Source organism: Salvelinus namaycush, chromosome 3, assembly GCF_016432855.1.
Source record: "Salvelinus namaycush isolate Seneca chromosome 3, SaNama_1.0, whole genome shotgun sequence".
In the NCBI taxonomy this organism is placed as follows: Eukaryota; Metazoa; Chordata; class Actinopteri; order Salmoniformes; family Salmonidae; genus Salvelinus; species Salvelinus namaycush.
This window is the reverse complement of record NC_052309.1, coordinates 96,447,781-96,468,837: the sequence shown is the minus strand read 5'-3', so window position 1 is coordinate 96,468,837 and position 21,057 is coordinate 96,447,781. Positions and strand designations below refer to the sequence as shown.

At 42.9% G+C, this 21,057-nt stretch overlaps 1 protein-coding gene and 1 long non-coding RNA gene across 2 annotated transcripts in view; both read left to right on the top strand.

Moving 5' to 3' along the window:
• Nucleotides 1-21,057, top strand: part of LOC120044151 (ribonuclease inhibitor-like) — a gene marked incomplete at its 3' end in the record, with an annotated part of 163,035 nt that overhangs the window by 85,092 nt on the left and 56,886 nt on the right. The gene's annotated exons all lie outside the window — the stretch shown is intronic.
• On the top strand, nt 4,998-5,648 carry LOC120043788. The gene is made up of 3 exons (XR_005476512.1): nt 4,998-5,110; nt 5,296-5,377; nt 5,563-5,648. It is a non-coding gene; the product is annotated as an uncharacterized LOC120043788 (long non-coding RNA).

Here is a 21,057-nt window from a genome sequence, read left to right as displayed (position 1 = left end):
TAGCTCTAAACAGCCAACAACAATAAGCTACACATCATGTCAGACGACAGCAAGGTATGGTTCATTTAGCCTATTTTGAGTTTAGAGGAGAAATTAATAACAATATAGTAGGTCACTACCACACCATAGGTGTCACTGGTTTGATCCATGGACTGAAATCTGACCACTATTGCCGTTTTATTTGAAATAGGAGAGAATCATTTGTTTCATAAAGTCACAACCTAGGACTGATATTGACCTCTCATTTATCCACCAGAACGTGAATTGGGAGGATCATCCGGATGACCAAAATAAAGTTGTGGAGAATATGAAGGATGAAACAGAGACACATGAGACCAACAAGAACAGGACAGGAGGCAAGGTAAGAAATATGCTGTCCTTTACACATCCTCTGCCTACTTAGGCACAGATCTAGGATTAGTTTACTATCACTAAATCCTAACCTTAAAGCATTAGGAGACACTACACTGACCTTAGATCTGCTATGAGACCTATAATCTGTTGTCATGTAGGCTAAACGTAAGTCCAGTGGCCGTGCCAAGAAGACTTCCGTGGAGGAGGACAGCAGCATTGGTGCAGGTCCGAGATTACTTCATGTTGGGTGCAGGTTGTGTTCAAATTCATCAGCACTGATCTGAGAAGATAGTATCTATATAGGTGAAAGCAATATAGTGGAGGCCCGCAGAGATGTGCTTTTACCTGTCCAGTGCAATCAAATCACTAAAGGTGAAGGAAATTAGGAATAAAGTTCAGATTCAACTTTAGATTTCTCTTTGCGGTTTCCCAGAGTCTTCTCAGACACCCGGGTGTGGTTTCCGGGAAAGGGGATCTATCATTGAGCAGCTGGAGAAGGAGGCTCAGAGGACTCTAATGCCTTCTCTCAAGATTGGGACATGCTGTGCCCCAATCCTCCTCTCTTTCCTGAGGAGTCTAACTGATGAGCAAGTTCCATGTCTTTTTCCAACCTCACATACAACTTATCTGAATTTATAGTCATAGTTCACCTTCTAACCACAAATGGGATTTTAAACACTACACCTAACCCTAACATCACTGTAACCACACCCCTAACTCTTGCTGTAAATCAAGAACAAAATGATTCATATACTTGCTAATAGCTTAATTAAATACACTTTTATTATCCCTAACATGGCTATCTAGTGACTCCACTAACTCAACACCAGTGTGCAGCTAAAATATGTTTCCTTTCTTTTCTTTTCTCTAGCCAATGGAGAGTGATTCAGCATGGCATGAAAAATAACGTAAGTTATTGCACTATAACAAAAGTTGTGCACTATATATATATATATATATATAGGGAATGGTGTCATGGAATTGGTTGATTGGCAAAAACATTACTCTGTTTGTTGGTCATAGCTGACATTCGAGCAGCTCTCCATGCTGTGTCTGAAGATTGTTAAGGTCGTGACCCAGACAGCCCTCCGCATTCTCCTACCAGCGCTAGCTCGTATCATGGGGGTGAACCTGAGGAGTGGGGCAACCTCCCCAGAATCCCAGTGCTCTCTGACAGGGTCTGAGGATTCCTTAGGCAGTCTGGATGAGAGAGAGAAAAGGCTGCTGATCAGGGAGATGAACTACTGGACTAAGGAGAGGAGGAGGAATGGCAGTGCAGGGTGCCGCCAAAAATCCACTCGCAGAACCTCATCATCATGCTGGTCGCCTAAGAGGTATGTTCACAGCAATATTTGAACTTAATAATTTCAAGACCTGACCCATACTTATCATAAATTATTAACTTGGAAGTCATACCTTGTAGTTTTAAGTTCTGGTCAGAAATGTTGCCCCTGAGGGGGTGGGTCCAGGTGAAAGTAATTTGTAACTGGGTAAGCCATAAAGTAATCTATGAATAAATAGATCAGGTACATGCCTTTCAGAATTAGTCATATTCTGATGTCGTATAAACATAAAAATCAGTTGGCTTTATAAACACAAATGTGTCAGTTGGCTTTAGGCTTCTAGAACTAGGATGGTATGAGAAGTAAACCATCATTGCTCTAATTTGGTTTTCAGGCTCACTAATGACCCAGATAAGATACCAGTTGGTCACATTTGCATGGCATAAGTGGTGATTGTGTGTTTATCTTCAAGGTCCCAGACCTCATTGCAGAGCTTGCCTGCAACTAGAGAGGCTCCCCTCATGGAGGAGCCTCTGAAGGCTCTTTTTGGGGTAACGGAAGAGAGCCTCCTGATATCCCTGGTTGAGGGTCACTCCAACCCCACCTCCTCCAGCTCCTCCGAGTTGAGCTGTGCTATCGTGGGGGAGGTAGTACACCAGCTTAACTCTGGCCTCTCAGTGGCCATTCAGGCCAGCTCGGGGAGTTGCCCCCCTATGGACAGTCAGGACATAGCAGCAGGCAAGGAGGTCATTCGGGTAGCCTCGGTGCAGATCCTGGCCGAGCTACAGAGCAAAACGTCTGAGCCAGAGTGGGTAGGGTTTATCGAGCCCCTCATGGACCCTGTGACCGATGATGTGCTGGATGCCATTGTCGGCACAATGGACAAAATGGCACAGAACTTCGACATCCTCTTGGATCTGGCCAAGAAGATGACAATCTTGGGGTCTAAATTTCTGACCAATCTTCAATGTGACCTTGATGTTGAGTGTCCATCTGGGAAAGAAGGAACCACTCACTTTCTCAAAGAGACTGGATCCTCTACCAGTGTGGTGGCCAGAAAGCTTCAGACCCTCTCTAGCCCCGACTTTCAGTCTAAAGCCCTCAAGGCGGTGAGCACCATCCTTACAAGGAAAGTCAGCAGCTCTTCTGGCATGGCTCCTTCCTCTAGGCCTTCTAGTGCTGCTCCTAGCCTTACTGAAGCACCCCTGAATACCAGTTCTACAGCCCTGACATCTGTAACCTCCACTGCCACAGTGATTGTTAAGGCATTTGTGGGAGGCATGGAGACGATAGCATCATTTGAAGGCACATGTGAAGCAGTTGATTGGCCAGTTCCTGTAAATGACCACAAAACAGGGTCTTCACAGAAGATAACCTTCTCTCCAGCCCGCACACTCTACGGCCTTATACGAGCAAAGCTGAGGGACCTTTTAACTCTATCCGCTCGAGAAGAAGGTGTGGCTAAGGACGCTTCTCTTCAGGAGTATTCAGACACCCTGCAAAAGGCAACTGTTTCAACTGTTGAGGTCCAGTTACCCAGCACCAAACTTAGTAGAGTTCATAGTGAGAGCCAACCAATACCAGCTCTCTGTCTCTCCAATCTGGATACCAGTACTCAAGAAGTTCTTAGCAGTGTTTTTTCCATCTACAAGTCAGAGTTATCAAAAGTGGAGAGTAAATCCTTGGACGTTGTCAGTTCATCTGATGAGTCCCTAGAGGCTTGTTGGTTTGTTGATGGTGTCCTATCAGAGCTTGATGACTATACTATTTCCCAGTCACCCTCACCCAATGAAGACTTGAGTGTGAGTACTCAATGTTCTCAACTGAGCTCAGAAGAGAGTGTCAGAATCACACAGTCCTCTACTAGTCTGATTCAGAGCATTAAGAAGCTCTCTAGCAATGACTTTCAGACTCAGGCAGAAGAGGCAGTGAGTAAAGTGCTGATGAGATCCAGTCATTCCTTTATCACACAGATCAGCCATACTGGTCTTCAGAAAAGTCCGCAGGCTGGCTTATCATCTAGCTCGCCATCAGAGATTGCCTCCATGTCCTCTCAAAATACAGCCTCTGGATTAGTGGAAACCTTTGTCAAAGGAATGGCGACTATTTTCCAGAAAAATGAGTCCACTGGCACTGTGCTACTGGAAAGAAGTGGGAAAGTTTCGCAGTGCTCCCACGGGGGCTCCCAACTGGATGATACTGAATTGAGTGTTAAAATATCAGAGGAGAAGCTTTGGTCAACAGCTAAGACCATCTGCGTCAGTATGAAGAACACACTTAAGGATTTCTTCACAGGGCTGAAGCCATCCGGATCCGAAAGGACAGAAAATGCTTCTTCCAAAGAGACCCTTGGGGAAATTCTGGTTGCTATCCAGAGTGAAATCTCAAACTTAGGGCGAATGAAGGATTCCAGGGAGCTCCTTCAGATCAACGATATGGTAGGAACTGTGCTGAAGGAGGTTGAGAAAAGTGAGGATGACAGTGAAGAAGTCTGCCAAGACATCCCTAGAAGCTGTTCATCTTTGTCCACTTCTTTAAAGGGTCGTAGTTCCTTGTCCAGCTCTTCAAAGGGTCCTAGGTCAGAGTGTGAGTTAGAGATCAACCTCCCTGGCACTCCCATCCCTGACGAAGTGCCCTTTGATCTGACCTGCCCCATAGTCAGGAGCTCCTGCATCGACATCAGGGACTCTAAAATGCCAGAGATTTCTACAACTGACCCAAAGACAAAGATGATGGCACACACAGATGAACCCCTGCATCGTAACAGTCCAATGACTGACAGCAGCCGACCACCGAGTGCTAAAGCCTCTTTTCGATCATCCACTCCGTCTTTCACCAGCAAGGGAACCTCTTTGGTACCAAAGGGAGATGGGATTGACATTGAAGAGAAGGAGGTGTGCATCCCCAGCAGCTCTGGCCATCTGAGGGAGCTCTTAATCACCCCGGACATCAGCAGTGCCACTGCATTCCTACTGCAGTACTTGATGGACTCCAGCAAAGATGATGTCATGTGTTTGGTCACCATACTGGTGATACGGTTGCTATCGAAGATCAGACCCTCAGCCCTAGATGGACCCTCCCAACAGACAGCAGACATGACAGACACATCTCAGCAACTCATCAGACAAGTCCTGTCTGAGTTCTGTGCTGCATCCAGATTCTCCAGGACACAGGCATATTCCCAGAACCTGCACATCCACAGGGTGTTCAGAGGTGTACATAAAAACCTCATGGAGGAGTTTGGCTCTTATAACACCCTGCAAGCAGCTATTTCCTCCCAGGACCCTGCATTTGACAGACTCCTGGTAAAGTCCTTGACCCAGCAGCTGGTACAGGGATGCAAGGAGGCGTCAAGACCTGCTTCTGCTGCAACAAACCCATCAGACCAGGCTGAGACAGAGAGGGGGGCTGAGCAGAAAGCAAGAAGGAGCTTCCTTTGCTTTTCAATGACCAAACTCAGGATCAACTTCAAGGTATAGCAGGGAGTTAGCATTTTCTTTTTGTTCCAGTTAGGTGCTGATGTTATTGATGTGGCTATGATAAGACAAATACATGTGATAAATATGTTTTATTCATCACTAAATTGTTGCCTTGGATTCAGAAGTGTTCCATTTATTTATTTATTCTCTGTACCATTTTCTTTACCTTTCTCTGTTAGCGTTCCAAGAGAGGAAACAAAAAGGACTGCCATTCAGTCCAGGAACAGACTGAGATTCCCTCTACTGATGGACATTGCATAGGTAAGGATGTTTTAGAGCTCTGCTATAGCTTGTAGTTTTGTTTAGGTGTGTGTTAGAAACATAGAGTATGCCTACCAAACTCATAGCACTGTTATTTTTCAACGTTATTATACTGTATTTCTCTCTCTCTCTCTCGCTCAATTTCTCTTTCTCTCTTACCCCATCCATTTCTCTTGTGTTTCTAGCTCCAGTTGGAGAGGTTTCTCCCTCCATATCTCAGCCTATCAAAAAACGATCCTTGATTGTCAGGGTCTTTTCAGCAATGATGAAGTCATTCAGTTGCTTCACCAAGAAGAACCTGTAACCTGTTACGCTGCATGAACAACTACTTTTGTAACAGCAAGACTTTTGACAAGAGGAATTTCTGCATGTTTACCCTTTCAAAGTCTATTTGATCAAATAAATGCAAATTATTTTACAAGAGTTTCAAGTGTTTTGGATGATTGGTAGCACTGAAGCAGCTTTTCTCAGAGAAATGTGCTAGTTCCCCCTTGGTTACACATTTATTGTGCAGTTTTTGAGTTGGCAGGACTTGGGGTGGCAAGTAGCCTTGTGGTTAGAGCGTTGGGGCAGTAACCGAAAGGTTGCTAGATCAAATCCCTGAGCTGACAAGGTAAAAATCTGTCATTCTGCCCCTGAACAAGGCAGTTAACCTGCTGTCATTGTAAATAAGAATTTGTTCTTAACTGACTTGTCTAGTAAAATATAATACCCAGAGCTTGTCTCTAATACAATAGTTGCTGCATAGACCGTCAGATAACCAGATGTTCTCTATTCATTTAGTTAGATTGATAAGAGCTTATTAGCAGCAAGGGGAAAACACATAGAGGAGAATTAGCTATCTGCAGCTAGATCAACCCTCTGAGATGTTATCTGTATGTTGAATATATAAGGTCCAGCGGTTGACAGTGTATGTCAGAGCAAAAATCAAGCCATGAGGTCGAAGGAATTGTCCGTAGAGACATGATTGTGTCAAGGCACAGATCTGGTGAAGGGTACCAAAACATTTCTGCAATATTGAAGGTCACCAAGAACACAGTGGCCTCCATCATTCTTAAACGGAAGAAGTTTGGAACCACCAAGACTCTTCCTAGAGCTGGCCGCCTGGCCAAACTGAGCAATCGGGGGAGAAGGGCTTTGGTCAATTCAAAAATGCTCTATTCTGAGAACTACTTTTAATCACAGAGTGGAAAACATAGAACCATACTGTGTGAATCACAATTATGGGTGTATTCTGGAATAAGACAAACCTATAAATAGAGTTGGAGTCTGAGTGTGTGTGCACACAGCCACATCTTTAACCACTCTTCAAAATATTTGGCAGCCTTTGAGATGGAGAGGCAGGAGAATGAGTGACAGAACAAGAGTCTAATAAAAGCATGGCTTCTCTCCCACTCCTGCTCACAGCAGCAGTGCAGTGGAGTAGCTTCAACAGCCATAGGCCCAGGGATTTCACATCACATTCCATGATGCAATGCAGAATACGGCTTCACACAGCACAATCACCAAACCCATAAGATAACACTTCACACAGCACAGCCAAACATCATGTATCACTTGAAGAGGCATGTGTGTTCTCCGGACGTGATACCTTGTCACGGACCTGCTGTTTCAATCTTCGCTCTCTCCCTCTCCCCCACCTCTTTCTCTCTCTCCCTCTCTCTCTCTACCACACCTGCTGTCTCGACCTCTGAATGTTCGGCTATGAAAAGTCAACTGACATTTACTCCCGAGGTGCTGACCTGTTGCACCCTCTATAACCACATTATTTTTTGACCCTGCTGGTCATCTATGAAGAACTTTGAACTACAGTACTTGAAGAACAATCTGGCCTTAATGGCCATGTACGCTTATAATCTCCACCGGCACAGCCAGAAGAGGACTAGCCACCCCTCAGAGCCTGGTTCCTCTCTAGGTTTCTTCCTAGGTTCCGGCTTTTCTAGGGAGTTTTTCATAGCCACCGTGCTTCTAAATCTGCATTGCATGCTATTTGGGGTTTTAGGCTGGGTGTCTGAATAAGCACTTTGTGACATATGCTGATGTAAAAAGGGCTTTATAAATAAATTGTACTGATTGATGATTGATTGTATGAAATGGAGTAGCATATATCCATCATGTAAAATGAACAATGAACACTGTCTCCATGGAGTATAGCACTGCAGCCTTAGGCAATGTATATTTGCATGGTACATAACATTATCTCATATCACATGCATGGCAAGACATGATTGATGTAATTAGATGCTCTGGGGAGATCCCACCCTCCTTCCCCAACACATGTAGAATGCTTAGAAACCACCAGAAACCTGTGAAATAGATCAACAGATGTTCTTTTATCTCCTCTCAAGGTCTGTTGATTTACAGTATCTCAGAATCAGGAACTGTCATATCCCATGTGATATGTCAAAACAAGTTGATGCATGTGTTATCATGGTGCATTGGGTTTGTATTTGTATTTATTGTGGATCCCCTTTAGCTGCAGCAGCTACTCTTTATGAGGTCCAGTAAAATGAAGGCAGTTATACAATTGTAAAAACATTACTATACATTCACAACAGATTTCACAAAATCCATGTTCCTGTTTGAGTTCGGGGTAGGTTGTCAACAGCACGTACTGTAACACTATGATATGTATTCTGAGTAAGTATTTTTATTTTATTTTTATTATTTTTTAATTCATAATACAAAAATCAACTTACATTGCTACATCAAACATGTCTAGCAAACCAAACACAGGTATTAACAATACTCAAACATACAATAAATATCAATAAAATAAAATACAAAAAATAAACAATTTAAGTGCAATTATATTCATTCTGAAAATATCTGATTATAATGATTCATGAAGATGTTATTCTTGTTGTTATTCACTAGGGTTAATGTTTTAATAAGATAATTAAATTCAATCAGAAAAATTGGTAATTTTGGTATAGAATTTTGGAATCTTTGTGTATAAAGCATAGGCGGAAATCCCAGGGGGGACGGGGGGGGACACGACCCCCCCATCCTGGGAAAAATATGATTTGTCCCCCCCAATATATCACTGTTAACATAACTATGTAATTTCAATAATATTAATAATACGCAATGAAAGCACCTATGCTGATTATAGACACTTAATAGCGCGTTTTTAAGTTTCAAAAGATTGCGACCCCCGCCCTTTTCCTCACAATGGTTTGATCCACTGCCAGTTCCTCAGCTTGCAAGGTAAAATAGGGTTCGTATCTACTGTGTGAAAGGCACTCAATGCACGTAACTGACGTGAGGTTTATCTAGTCAATCGGCCATATCATTTTTTTTTTTTATGTTGGCAGGGTTCACACACACTAGCTGAATTTACAGAGCTAGCACGCAAACTAAAGTAAACATTAACCATCATGTTAGCTAGTACCTATTCCATTTATTTGGCATCGTCAAAGATTGAAACTTTGCTATCGTCAGTTTATTCCAAGATCAGCATGCAGCTGGAGTGCTTCAAAGTCCCTGCGATAAGGTTAGCGATAAACTGAAGTCCAAACTGAACAGAACAGAACTACACTCTCTTCTACCATTGTCTTAAATATATTTAATGGTCTCGTTGCAAAAGCTAAATTGTCGCTAGTGAACTTTTTTATTTTAATTTTATTTCACCTTTATTTAACCAGGTAGCAAAGATTATAGCAAACACCACAGAAACGGAATTGGTGCTCGCTAGCTTTTCAAATTCAGCAATTGTTGGAAGCCAGCCAATATGAAACAAACTATATTAAAATTACGAAAGGTTGCAGCATATGTTGTGTAAATGGTGAACTCATACAGCTGTCAACTCTTGTCACTGCAATCCATTAAACATTTGCTAGTTACCTTTTAGATCGAAGCACATATAGAATGATAGAAGATAAGATGATCGAAGCCCATCTCCTCCTGTAAATAACCTACACACTGTGTGTGTGTGTGGCCAGCCAGCCAGGTAGAAAAATGGCAGATCAGAGTATTTTTCAGTACACCAAAACGCAAAGTAAGAACCCTAGTAGCCTAATATCTCAAAGACTAGTTGATAAAATGTTCATAAGAAAGAAGTGAAATGCTAATGGAAATGTTTCACAATGATGTCATTAGGCAGAGCAGGCAACAGATGGCACACAGACAGCAGAGTTGGGGACAGATATGCAGGGACAGACTGGCAGAGACAGGGAGTCTCAGGTAAGTTTGTTGAGTCTGTGTTTGGCAACATTATGAAAGGTTCTCAATTTAGTTTTTTGTAAATAGGGACATAATTGGAAAATGCCATGGATACCCCCACTCTCAACTTAAACTGGTGACTGAACTAAGATTTGTTTAAGGCAATGGTATTGCTGTTGTGATTAATTGTGTAGTTTTGGGTACCGGTAGTTACGAGTACGGCAAACACCTTATTTCTTTTCTAGGAGACAGACTGTGAGTCATTGAGGGTGGTGAAAGGGAAAGAGCCAGGGAGAGAGACTTCAGAGAACAATGTCACAGCCACGGCAGGACCAGGTGTCACCCTTGTTGCCAGCAGCACCAGTATAGGGGACAGTGGCACAGCATTTTCCAATTACCTCAGTGATGGCACAAAACTATATCAGCCACACCCACAATTTATAGAACCGAAACTCTTGCCAACAGAGTGTTGCGTTTCAAGAGATAGTTTCGCGATTTCCCCTGGCTACATTATAATCCATCAATAAAAGGAGTGTTGTGTTTTCACTGGAGCCAAGGGTTTTCAAACCATCCATCTTTTGGCCAAAGAGCATATGCTGCCTTCATTAGTGCAGGATTTAGGAACTGGAGAAAAGCCATTGAAAAATTCACAGCACATCAAAACTGCCAAACCCACCGCCACTTTGTAACTGTAACAGCACACCAGCTAAATCCAATCAGTGTCCAGTTATCCAGCGCGTGGGGTAAACAGCAGGAGGACGCAAGGTATTGCTTGATGAAAATTGTTAGTTCGGTGCGGCATGTAGTAAGACAGGGACAAGCCTTTAGAGGCCACACGGATGACAGTGGGAATTTATACCAGCTTTTGAAACTTAGGGCAGAAGAGGATGATCCCATTTTACTGAAGTGGTTAACAGAGCGTACCACAATGTACAAAGGCCCCAAAGCACGGAATGAAATTCTGAACATCATGGCCAATACAGTCATTCGAGCCATTGCAGCTGAGATTAGGTCTCTTCCGATTTGTACAATTTTCAGTAATTGTTGATGGTACTCAAGATGTCTCTGGTGCTGAACAGGAGAGTGTCTGTCTGCGTTATGTTGACCATGACCTTGTCCCTCACAAGGAGTTTATTGGGCTATACAGGGTGTCGGAGACAACAGGCGAGGGCATTGCGGAAGTGGCAACTGATGTGTTGTTGAGGCTCAATTTGCCCATGTCTGGCTTACGTGGGCAGAGTTACGATGGTGCCTCAAACATGGCAGGAAAATACACAGGTGCACAGGCAATTGTGAGGAGGCAGCAGCCATTAGCCCTCTATGTACATTGTGGAGCACACAGTAAATCTGATTACACAGGCTGGTTGCTCAGCCCCCCACTGATCCGGGATTCCCTCTCTTGGGTCCATCAGTTAGGTGTCCTCTATGGCCAGTCAGGAAAGTTTAAGAGCATGTTTGAATCAATTGTCACGTCCAAAGATACAAATCTGACCACCCTGAAACCCATATGTCCAACAAGGTGGACTGTGCTGAATACTGCTATTAGAGCTGTGCTAGGGCAGTATGAGCAGGTACTAAGCAGCCTAGAGGAGATGGCAAAATCTGCATCCAAGACAGCTTTAACTGCCAGTGGCTTGTTCGAGCACTTCAGCAAAGGCAAGACTGTGTTGGGCCTCACACTTGCCTCTGCTGTTCTTGGAGAGCTTGAATGTCTAAACATTTCACTGCAGAAGAAAACTCAGACTGTCTCTGGTATGCAGGCTGCAGTCGAGTGTGTGCGGTCATCTCTTAGGGGAAGAGAAATGACGAAAGCTACCGTTGACTGTATGAGAAAGCAACAACATTGATTGACTCTATTGAATCCATTGAGACGCACTCAAGACGATTTGCTGGCAAAGCAGTGGATCACTATAGGGCAGAATTCTTTAAAGTGTTGGATGGTGTGGAGGTTCAGTTTGGCGACCGTTTTGACCAGGACAGTCTAAACGTCCTGCAAAAGTTGGAAAGAGCGCTTCTCACGGGGGAGTTGGATGAGTCTCTAGATCAGTACCCAGAGGTGAACATAGATTCTCTTTCAGTGCAGATCCCTCTCTTTCACAACAAATACCCCTGTAGCAGCAGTGGAGAGGCAGCAGAGGTCCTCAGGAGGCTTCCAGTGGAGGTGCGGGGGTTGTTTGACCAAGTTGAGGTGCTGATCAGAATTTTGTTTGTGGTGCCAGTGTCTTCATGTGAGGCTGAGAGGAGTTTCAGTGCACTCCGCAGGTTAAAGACTTGGCTACGGGCTAGCATGGGCCAAGAGAGACTGAACGGCGTAGTTGTCTGTAATGTACATAAAGACAGGCTGGACAGTCTCAAGAGGGAAAATATCTGCCAGCAATTTGTTGGATCCATTGAAACCCACAAACATATGTTCAGTTCTTTTGTTCAGTAGTGTGTATAGCAGTGGTTCTCAACCTTTTTGGGGGTACTGGAACCCCTGCATATTTTGAGGCAAGGCAGGCAAGGTTTTGAGCGGTCCTCAGGGACCTCCACCCCCTCTATATTATATGTAAAGTTACTGGAAACCTTGTGGTACTGAATACGTTCATTACACTTTTTGATTTCACGGACCCCTTTCAATTACACCAGGGACCCCTAGGGGTCCATGGACCCCTGTTTGAGAACCCCTGGTGTATAGTATGATATTTGTTCTTTTGTTTAGTATTTTTCAGTTTTTAGTACATGACAGTACACTTACTAATTATTTATTTAATGTTATTTTATTTAAAATGGTATACTTTGTGTGACATACTTGTCCATAGCTGCTGTTTGAAGAGTTGAGACACTGACTGAAGGATATTTTGGTTGATTCATTTGGGTTATTCATTGAAGTAGTTATTTTGCTTTTAGAACTGTACTTATTTGTATCTTTTTGTTCTTGTAAAACTATTGAAGAAGCAGCCGTATCCTGATCACATAGAGAAATTTGAGGACTGTGAACATGTGCTGTGTAGAGAGGGTCTGACTGGGCACTGTTACTGGGAGGTAGAGTGGAGTGGGAGTGTGGCAATTATAGGAGTGACATATAAAGGAATCAGCAGGAGAGGAGGGGGTATGGACTGTCTGATTGGATGGAATGACAAGTCCTGGAGTCTGTTCTGCTCTTACAACAGTTACAAAGCCTATCACAATAATAATCCCACTACCATAGACGTCCCCCCCTCCAGCCCCCACAGAGTAGGAGTGTATCTGGACTGGCCAGCCGGCACTCTGTCCTTCTACAGAGTCTCCTCTGACACACTGACCCACCGTTACACATTCCACACCATATTCACTGAGCCCCTCTATCCAGGGTTTAGTGTTTGTGATGACTCCTCAGTGTCCCTGTGTCAGGTGGTCCCTGTGTCAAACACAACATGATGTTTCACTCTAACCATGTGTTTTATGTTTGATCAGAATATGATGTTTAAATACGTGGAATAACACATCAGTTTGGACCAGTTTATTCCTGTAAATAATAACCATGGTAACTCTGTGTCTGTCTCTTTCTGTGATCCTGAACCCTGGGAGAACGGTTCAGATGCACCACACACACACACACACACACACACACTGCCTATCTTGGCCAGGACACTCTTGAAAAAGAGATTTTAAATCTCAATGAGCCCTTCCTGGTTAAATAAAGGTTAAAGAAAATACATTTAAAAACAATATAAGTTGACTTGTTCCTAATGTTGATGTTACCTGCATATTTGTCATCAGGCCACAGAGGAACCTCCATTCTAGCAGCAGACTGAAGATTCTCTCCAGAGAATCCAGTCTAGGACTAGGGTGGCTGGAGTCTTTGACAATTTTTAGGGCCTTCCTCTGACACCACCTGGTATAGAGGTCCTGGATGGCAGGAAGCTTGGCCCCAGTGATGTACTGGACTGTACGCACTACCCTCTGTGGTGCCTTACGGTCGGAGGCCGAGCAGTTGCCATACCAGGCAGTGATGCAACCAGTCAGGATGCTCTCGATGGTGCAGCTGTAGAACATTTTGAGGATCTGAGGACCCATGCCAAATCTTTTCAATCTCCTGAGGGGGAATAGGTTTTGTCGTGCCCTCTTCACGACTGTCTTGGTGTGCTTGGACCATGTTAGTTTGTTGGTGACGTGGACACCAAGGAAGTTGAAGCTCTCAACCTGCTCCACTACAGCCCCGTCAATGAGAATGGGGGCGTGCTTGGTCCTCTTTTTCCTGTAGTCAACAATCATCTCCTTTGTCTTGATCATGTTGAGGGAGAGGTTGTTGTCCTGGCACCACACGGCCAGGTCTCTTACTTCCTCACTATAGGCTGGCTCGTCGTTGTCGGTGATCAGGCCTACCACTGTTGTGTCATCGGCAAACTTAATGATGGTGTTGGAGTTGTGCCTGGCCATGCAGTCATGAGTGAACAGGGAGTACAGGAGGGGACTGAGCACGCACCCCTGAGGGGCTAACGTGTTGAGGATAAGAGTGGCGGATGTGTTGTTAATGTTAGGGTTCGTTCCTTTCGTCCTTGTCAATCACTGGTGAAATTAGCATTATGACAATATATTTAATTAAATCATTCAAAACCTTTATTAATGCAATTGCAGACGGAAGTTGACAATCAGGAACATAGCACGCATGTTTCCGAGTAAGTTCTGCATCAAACAAAAAGTTGTTTTGTTACACCCTCAGTCTAGCCTGGTGATGTCACTACCTACGTCATTACCTTTTTACTCCTGAGACCAAAACCCTGGCTACCAAGCTATATAAACAATGGCTTTTAGTGTTATCTGAAACTTAGCAGTAAAGGTCCACTCCCCAAAGTTGCTTTATTGTGGAATGTTTGACTAGTCTTATCTCCTCCACTCCCCTGCATAGCTTCTTCTTCACAGTCACACATTCTCAGAGGGGCCTTTTTATAAGAAAGAGAGAGAGAACTAAAAAACAATTGTGGAATACTAAACCTCTACAATGAATATATATATATTGTTAATCTGTAGTCTAGGACCCTATAAATGTAACCCCTCCCCTTCTATTAATACAACATAAGAATAATAAATTATTCTAATACATCAAACATTTTGATACAACCCTTTTCATGATCCCTAGGTGAACCCGACATTACCTACCCTTATCACCTGGGGGAGGCCCGTCAGGAAGTCCAGGATCCAGTTGCATCATCTGTGGATTTGTTGGGGCGGTATGCAAATTGGAGTGGGTCTAGGGTTTCTGGGATAATGGTGTTGATGTGAGCCATGACCAGCCTTTCAAAGCACTTCATGGCAACAGGCGTGAGTGCTACGGGTCGGTAGTCATTTAGGCAGGTAACCTTAGTGTCCTTGGGCACAGGCACTATGGGGGTCTGCTTAAAACATGTTGGTATTACAGACTCGGACAGGGAGAGGTTGAACATGTCAGTGAAGACACTTGCCAGTTGGTCAGCGCATGCTCGCAGTACACGTGCTGGTAATCCGTCCGTTTAAAGGTCTTACTCACATCGGCTGCTGAGAGCGTGATCAGACAGTCTTCCAGAACAGCTGGTGCTCTCATGCATGTTTCAGTGTTATTTGCCTCGAAGCAAACATATAACTAGTTTAGCTCGTCTGGTAGGCTCGTGTCACTGGGCATCTCTCGGCTGTGCTTCCCTTTGTAGTCTGTAATGGTTTGCAAGCCCTGCCACATCCGACGAGCATCAGAGCCGGTGTAGTACAATTCGATCTTAGTCCTGTATTGACGCTTTGCCTGTTTGATGGTTCGTCTGAGGGCATAGCAAGATTTCTTATAAGCTTCCGGGTTAGAGACCCGCTCCTTGAAAGCAGCAGCTCTACCCTTTAGTTCAGTGTGGATGTTCCCTGTAATCCATGGCTTCTGGTTGAGGTGTGTACTTACAGTCACTGTGTGGACGACTTCATCGATGCACTTATTGATGAAGCCAATGACTGTGGTGTACTCCTCAATGCCTTTGGAAGAATCCCGGAACATATTCCAGTCTGTGCTAGCTAAACAGTCTTGTAGCTTAGCATCTGCTTCATCTGACCACTTTTCTATTGACCGTGTCACTGGTGCTTCCTGCTTTAATTTTTGCTTGTTAGCAGGAATCAGGAGGATAGAATTATGGTCAGATTTGCAAAATGGAGGGCGAGGGAGAGCTTTGTAAGCATCTCTATGTGTGGTGGTCTAGAGTTTTTCCCCTCTGGTTGCACATTTAACATGCTGATAGACATTAGGATTTAAGTTACCCTGCATTAAAGTCCCCGGCCACTAGGAGCGCCGCTTCTGGATGAGCGTATTCCTGTTTGCTTACGGCGGTATACAGCTAATTGAGTGAGGTCTTAGTGCCAGCATCAATCTGTGGTGGTATGCAGACAACTACGAAAAATACAGATGAAAACTCTCTCGGTAGATATTGTGGTCTACAGCTTTTCATGAGATACTCTACCTCAGGCGAGCAAAACCTTGAGACTTCCTTAGATATCGTGCACCAGCTGTTGTTTACAAATATACGTACATAGACCACCACCCCTTGTCTTCCCAGATGCCGCTGTTCTATCCTACCGATACTGTGTATAACCCGACAGCTGTATGTTAATTATGTCATCGTTCAGCCACGACTCAGTGAAACATAAGATATTACAGTTTTTAATGTCCCGTTGGTAGTTTAATCTTGCTCGTAGGTCATCAATTTTATTTTCCAATGATTGCACGTTCGCCAATAGAATGGATGGCAGTGGGGGTTTATTCGATCGGCTACGAATTCTCAGAAGGCAGCACAACCTCCACCCCCTTTTTCTCAGTTTTCTTTTCATTCAAATGACAGGGATTTGTTCCCGGGAAAGCAGTATGTCCTTCATGTCGGACTAGTTAAAGGAAAAAGTTTATTCCATTTCGTGGTGAGTAATCGCTGTTCTGATGTCCAGAAGTTATTTTCTGTCATAAGAGACGGTAGCAGCAACATTATGTAAAAAAAAATTAAGGAGCAGATGGTTTCTATGACAGATCTGTTTATCAAAACAGGAATTTAGTTATGAGGCATATGGCCCTCAGTGAAACACCACTCTCAAGCTGCAGGCTGGTTATCTTCTTGAGTAGTGAGCAGACCACTGCAGTCTGAGGCTGGCTGGGTGTGCAAGGCCAGAGCATGTACCTGACCAATGACACTGCTTTTGGCTCATGTACCTGACCAATGACACTGCTTCTGGCTCATGTACCTGACCAATGACACTGCTTCTGGATCATGTACCTGACCAATGACACTGCTTCTGGCTCATGTACCTGACCAATGACACTGCTTCCAGCTCACACTGGCAGAGCTCTACTCTCACATCATGCACTCAGCCTGAAAGAAGAAAAATAGGTAGTCATGAAAAGTTCCATTAAAAATACACAAATAAACTGTTAAGAATGGAGCAAAAACTATACATTTTCTAATGCAAATATGTTTTTTGTTTTTGTTTTTTTTACATATCTGTGGTGCGTAACGGCACAATCCGCAGTCCGCAGAATTCAGTTTCACCGTCACTTGGGGTCAACAATGTAGAAAACTTTGAATTTCACTTAGTAAACATAACCGACAAGGTTAGTAGTGACCAAGTAAGAAAAATGTGTCCATCTGGCATTTCTATTTGCCTTGTTATACATGCCAAGTTGCTCTCTCAGAATATCATAATGGACCTGCAACGTTGACTTTCTCCACTTCCCCTCTGCCTTCCTGCAATTTCTCTTTAATTGATTAGTTTCCTCACTTTAATTGATTAGTTTCCCAAAAGGCCTTTTTCAACTTTACTGGAAGTATGTCATCAATGGTTGCACTTAATTTGCTATTAAAGTTATCATCTAAATCATCACAAGAGGACTACAGACAATCACGAACTACAAAACGAAAACCAGCCACGTAGCATATTCAATCTCTCCCTATCGAACAGATTTCTATTTAACCCTCCTGTTGTGCTCGTTTCATGTTAATTGATCGTGTTCCCGGTCCAAAATGACCGCCCCATTTTAGCTGATTATAAATCCATAATGATACACATATTATCACCTAATGATGTGTTAGATCTGTTTATCAGCCTAAGTTATTGTGAACATTACAAGTTTTGCACTTCTATTTGCTCTTTATGGCCTGTAGGCCTCATTGACCTGAGCTCAGACAACTCGTTTTTGAGAAAAAAAGCATAATGTATGGATTATTTTGACTATAACAAATACTCAGATGAAACATATTGTGCTATTTATCACATACTACTTTGTGTCAAAGTTTAACAAGGACTCTCTCCTCCTCACCAGTGCCATGATCAAAGATATGATCAAGAGCCTCACATACAGTATATTGCTTGGTCATTGATCTGCCACAGAATGAATTGTGAGCAAGGCCTCAAAAAAGCTTTATATACCAGAGCTGCGAGAAAGGTTCTATATATTATTGAAACAATGTTGCGATTGTTTGTGAGAATGCCAACAGGTGGGGTTCCCGTGGGGGAAAGATTCTATTGGGGAAAGGTTCCCGTGGGGGATGCCATGGAAGCCACACAGGGGAGTGAGGTGTGCATGTGTGTGTGTGTGTGTGCTCAAAAACACATGCATGTGGGTGTCTGGGAGAGGAAGTGTGTCCATCTGATGAATGGGCATGTGCCGGGAACACCACAGGTGTACAAAAGTTAAATAAACACCCAAAATGTAATGAAAATCATCAAAATGTATTTTGTGTGTTCAGATGCCCTGTGTGGACAAAGTCATGGAACCTTATGACAATCAGATTGAATTAACTACATCAGAGAGAACTTGTAAATCGGTCCATTTCGACCGGAACACAGCAGGAGGGTTAACTAGGTTAATAATGCATTCATTCTATCAATGTACAACATTATTCCTCTGAGCACTACTTTAGTCTTCTAGGGCAACAAGTTATGACAGAAGAGAAGCTGCCTGTATCTAGTTGACAAACAAATGGCATATCAAATGTTAAAAATTATAAGCAGGACCGTATCTAAATTAGGGGCGAAAGTAGCCAGTAGGCTATACGGTCAAGTACAGAGTATCAGCAAAATAAATTATTATGGTGGATCAAACTGCACAGGTAGCCTACTTTTTGAAGTGATTTGTTTGACAATCAGATGAAAGCATCGTCACACAACACATATGATAAATGATATAACCTGCGCTCGCTGTGAAAAACAACAGTAAACAGTATGTGTTGACATGCCACAGTATCCCGTCTAAGATCAGCATTTCCCAGGCATCATATCCGGGTTTCTCATTACCGAGAGACAACCTTTTTGGGGTTATTGTAAACGGGATATGATGTTTTTATGCGTCAACTCAAAAACAGAATACTTTAGTATCTGAATTATAACGGGATATTAGGGTGTGACATGGTCACTGTTGTAAAGTCCAGTTACAGCAGGTGTTTACTGCCATCTTGTGGAATATACCAATTAAACACTTTATTATCAGGGTGTGACTGAACTGAAACAGAAAGGAAATGTGTTATTTTGTACAGGATCCATTTTGAGAAGACACGAGAAAACACTATTTGGAGAGATTTAAAAATTAAGTAAGTATTTCTAAGTATTTCTGAACAAGTTATCACAATGTGACCATGCTCACAGTTCTACCGCAGTTGCTGAACAGATGCTGGAATGCATTAGATTGAAGATAACGGTCAGTCAGATTAGAATACAGGAAGAAAAAAATTACCTGAATGTTGTTGACAAGCATAGGCCTATTCAGTTCATATCCATATTATTCATATTTGATTCAGTAATTACGACCCCATCCTCAGTAGCCTATTTCAGCATTCATTTATTTAACATGAGTAGCAAGGCGACTTGAAGTTTTTTTGTTTTACAATTTCAAGTAAAAAAAAAAAAGTATATTTAACCAGGCAAGTCAGTTAGTAACACATTATTATTATTTACAATGAGGGCCTACCCCAGCCAAACCCGGACGAGGCTGGGCCAATTGTGCACCACCCTATGTGACTCCCAATCACAGCTGGATGTGATACAGCCTGGATTCAAACTAGGGACTGTAGAGATGCCTCTTGCACTGAGATGCAGTGCCTTAGACCGCTGCACCACTCAGGAGCCCAAGGCTACTCTGCAACATAACCACTTTTTACCTTGAAATCGCCTTGCTATTCATGTTAAATAAATTAATCTGACTATTTGAACTAAGCCAGCTGCTAAATCGTTCAGTTTACATCTTGCCTACATCTTATCTAGGCTACAGTAGGCTATTGGAACTAAGATGAAAGCCTATCAGGGGCTATTTTTTTGGACTCGTTTTCAGGCCTTGTGGGTGGGTTTTGAGTAGTCATTGGGCTATAAAAAGTAATTGCATTAAATCACTGGACTGTTTGTATGTGTCTGTTAGTAAATGTTTCATTTCTAAGAGATAATGAATAAAAGAGAACAATTGACATTCAAGAATTAGTTGTCACTGTGTTAACAACAAGCAACATGCTGGGTCTCTGTTTAGGTGTCAGTGCTCTAAAATGAGTCTCTCAGAGGGGAGAGGGGCCATGCCTCTAAAATGAGTCTCTCTGGAGAGAGGGAGGAAGGTGGCCCTGCCTCTAAAATGAGTCTCTCTGGGGAGAGAGAGGAGGGTGGCCCTGCCTCTAAAATGCATCTCTCTGGGGAACATGACACCAAAGCTAAGAGGTGAGATGACAATTTTGTTTAAGAATTCATATTTCAAAACGTTATATACACATTTTTTTCACATTTGTGTTTTTTCATCAGAAATTATTGCTCAAAATAACTGTTCTAGATTTTAGAATTGATTGAAAATGTTTTTTTTTTTGTTGCAAAATGCTATATATCCATTGTTTAGTTGGAATGGATTGTTCGTATCCTGTATATTTGACTGGGATGTTTATTTTAATTTTTTATTTTACTTTAATTTAACTAGGCAAGTCAGTTAAGAACAAATTCTTATTTTCATTGACGCCTGAGAACAGTGGGTTAACTGCCTTGTTCAGGGGCAGAACGACAGTTTTTTACCTTGTCAGCTCGGGGATTCGATCTTGATTGTCTCACCTAGATACCTTAAGTGCATTTTCAGATGACATCTTAATTTGACCCAGTGTCACGCCCTGACCTTAGAGAGCCGTTTTATTTCTCTATTTGGTTAGGTCAGGGTGTGATTTGGGGTGGGCATTCTATGTTGTTGGTTTCTATGTTTTGGCCGGGTATGGTTCTCAATCAGGGACAGCTGTCTATCGTTGTCTCTGATTGGGAATCATACTTAGGCAGCCTTTTTTCCTTTTGGTGGTTGTGGGTAGTTATCTTAGTTTGTGCACGTATAGCCTTACGTAGCTTCACGGTCGTTTTTGTGGTATTATTGTTTTGTTGGCGACATTTGCATAATAAAGGAAAAATGTACGCTCACCCACGCTGCACCTTGGTCCTGTCATTTCGACGAGCGTGACACCCAGTTTGTCACACAGATGACATCTTAATTTGACCCAGTTTGTCATAATCCTGCAGCAACAGCAATTATTATGTGGATTATAATTAAGGGGACA